Below are 3,938 nucleotides of genomic sequence, written 5' to 3' on the forward strand. Positions count from 1 at the left end.
CCTAATATCCAACCGTTATAATTAATTGACAGTGTAAAATTCTTTTACACTGTCAGTGTATTTCAATTAAATTCATCTTTTATTATTTTTATGAATTTAATTGATATACACTGGCCGAGTAAAGATTTTTTACATTGTCAGTTAATCATAACTACTGATATATTTGAAAGCTTTGATTTTTATTTTAAACATTTAAAAAGTAATACAAACGGATTATTATGATGCATTGATAGTGTAAATTTTTTTACATTGACAGTGCATAACAATTAATCTCATTTTATTATAATAATAATAATAATAATTATTATTATTATTATTATATTATTATTATTATTATTATTATTATATATACTATTGTTAGTGTTATAATAATAATTATTACTATTACTATTATTACTTATTAATTATTATTATTACTGTTAGTATTATTATTATTATTATGATTATTATTGTTATTATTATTATTATTATTATTATTATTATTATTGTTGGTTTAACCCATTTAATTTTTGCACCCTCTTATTGTATTTACACATTTGTATTTACGTTTTATTTTTATTTTTTTAATAGTTAAATTGGTTTAATTGATTAATTGACTTATTTTAATTTAATTATTGAATTTTAACAATTAATTGGATTATTTAATTAAATCGTCTCATCGATTTTTCACATATGCATTGTAATTTTGGAGTTAAAAATTTAATTTATTTTAGAAACTGCTGAATCACATAGAGTTTATTTACCGATCTCAAAATAAGGTGATTCCTACATGAATCACTTTATAATTGTTTAATATAACGTTAAATTCATTAGTATTTTACCTTTAAAAAAAATCGTTTAAATCATCGAGTTCTTGGATTCTCACAGATGCGTTGCAATTTCAGAGTTAAAAATTCAATTTAACTTCAGAAAATGTTTAAATGACATCAGAATAGGGTGATTCATACATGAATCACTTTACAATTGCTTAACATAACACTAAATTCAATAATTCAAAACTTCGAGTTATTTATGGTCCCCTGTCTTTCTCTTGAGCCTTCTTACAATGAGATTTTTGTTATTTACAATTGTTTATTGAGCTTGTATTATTAATTGTTGTATTGTATCCTTATTCATAAATTATACCCCCATTCCCGTAATGTGTAATAAGTTTACTGTTTTCGTTTATTTTTATGGTGTTAGTTGATTGTTAATTCTAAGATTAAAATCAACCACTTTCAAAAAAGAACAAAAACAAACACTCGATCCAACGTCGAATCTTTTTTTCCAGATTAAATCCAAATTGAATGCAAAGTCGAGCATCTCTCCCGATTAATCCAAACTCTCTTGACAAGTCAACTTACAACACTTGATCCAACATCAAGTCGTTCTTTTTCAAAGCTTTTCACAATAAAAATGGAAGAATCTAATTAGGTTTAAACTTTCTCTTTTTCGAATGTTAGGATACTGCTGTAGAGTTTCATGCTTGAACATTTGACTTCCATATTAAAATACAATAATTATCTGAATTAAATCATTTCTCTTATAGAAGAAAAATATTGATTGGGTATCGACCTTCTCATTCCCGATTACTTGGGCACTGCAGTAGAGCTCCCTGTGTGAATAACGTCTTCTGTTAATGAACTTTAACTTAATTCACCACACATTTTTTATAAATAAACTTTTGGATAAAAAGAGACTGGTTGGGCTTATGCCTCTTCCTTTTCGGGAATTTGAGTACTGCAGTAGAGCTTCCTGTTTGGACGTCTATCTCCACTTAAAAGAAACTCAACTAATAAAACTTATTTTCAGCCCTTGCGTGACTTCAAATACATTTTCAGAAACAAGTATGCTTTATCCATATCGACATGAAACAAACAAAGGCTTCCGCCTCCAAGAGTGAGCGTCAAGTAAAAGTTTAGTCACTTGATATGTCTAAAGGATAACTCCTTAAAAACAATCAACCCACTAGTTATTTCTAAGTAGAACTACATATCCTTGAGTTCTCCATAGCACCTGAAGATACGTAGGAGTAGGATTGAGAAATCTTGTCAGACACCCTTTTAATATTTTCTTTTCTCTTTCCTCACTTGATAGGTAGAAGATCACAAACTAATATCACGGTAACACTATTAGACGAAACTAATTAAATGAGTCTCGTTGGGTACAACGGATGTGAGGGGTGCTAATACCTTCCCCTTGCATAACCGACTCCCGAATCCGATATGGTGGCGACAACCATTTTTGTTATTGTGAATTTTATTGATATTTTCCCTTTCCCCTTTGGGAATAAATAAAGTTTGGTGGCGGTTCTGTGTTATTTCTATTTCTAGTGTTCCTTACGTTCAGGTATTTTTTGCGTCGTGACAGGGGATCGTGGGTCTCAGAACGAATCAGTTATGTTTACCGATCCATTCATTGATGGGTTATGTTTTAGGTCTGTTTCAGATCTCTAGGTTTCAACATTAATAAATATGTATTGTAGATTTATATATATATATATATATATATATATATATATATATATATATATATATATATATATATATATATATATATATATATATATATATATATATATATATATATATATATATATATATATATATATATATTGATCCTATGTTCCTAATAACAAAATAGCAACGAGATCAATAAAACAAAATGTGGAAATTGAATTAGAGGTTTTACCTCCAGCCATTGTTGCAGTGTTGTGAGTGCACTGCCTTTGATTCTTCCAAGCTCTTGCTCTCTCAATATAGATGGTGTATTTCTTTTCTAATGAGAGAAAGCTTTGGGGACCAAAGACTATTTATATGCTTGATTCTACCATCAAGAATTTAAAGCCATTAAAACTCATTATCATCCAATTAAATGGTCATATCAATTTACATTAAAACTAAAATAAATCATACCCTTTTCAGAACCAAAATCCTAAAACTATGGACCATATTAAAATTGGTTTATTATTAATAATTATTATAATAAAAATAAGAAACCGTTACATTCTCCCACTTGGTCCATAGAACTGATTATTGGCATAAATGGGTCATGGAAAACTTACTCAAGAAATAAATATGTGAATCATAGAGATAGTCCCTCTTAAAGCGAGTAGTCTCATCTATGTATTACAACATGTCTATTTTCAAGTATATATCTGTAATGTGGTAACTAACTTGATGAATAAACCAATGTTTACTCTTGGTCCAGATGTAACATATTTTCTCAAACTGATGTGCGCATGAAAATGAGAAAACATCACAATATAAGAGTTTTATTAATAAACTGTATGTATACAATCATAAGGAGGACCCAAGTCCCATGTTCTCTACATGATCCTTAAATTTTATTGGTGGCATGCCCATAGTCAAAGGATCAGCGATCATTAAATCAGTACTAATGTGATTAATAACTACTATTTTATCTTTAACTCTTTCTCTAATGGCTAAATACTTTATGTCGATGTGCTCGCTTTGACTTCCACTTTTATTGTTCTTAGCCATAAAGACAACTGCTGAATTATCGCAAAAAATCTTCAGAGGTTTAGAAATAGAATCCATGATTCTAAGCCCATAAATAAAACTCTTAAGCCATACACCATGAGAAGTAGCCTCAAAACAGGAGACAAACTCGGCTTTCATAGTAGAAGTAGCAACCAAGGTTTGCTTAGTACTTCTCCATGAAATAGCTCCATCAGCCATCATAAAAATATATCCTGATGTTGATTTGCGAGAATCAACACAACCAACAAAGTCAGAGTCTGAATAGCCGATCACATCAAGATTGTCCGTCTGCCTATACATTAGCATGTAATCTTTTGTTCCTTTAAGATATCTCAACACCTTCTTTGCAGCTTTCCAGTGATCCATACCTGGATTACTCTGATATCTTCCTAAGACTCCAACAGCAAATGCAATGTCGGGCCTTATGCATACTTGAGCATACATAAGACTTCCAAC

This window comes from Lathyrus oleraceus, chromosome 5 (genome assembly GCF_024323335.1).
Source record: "Lathyrus oleraceus cultivar Zhongwan6 chromosome 5, CAAS_Psat_ZW6_1.0, whole genome shotgun sequence".
In the NCBI taxonomy this organism is placed as follows: Eukaryota; Viridiplantae; Streptophyta; class Magnoliopsida; order Fabales; family Fabaceae; genus Lathyrus; species Lathyrus oleraceus.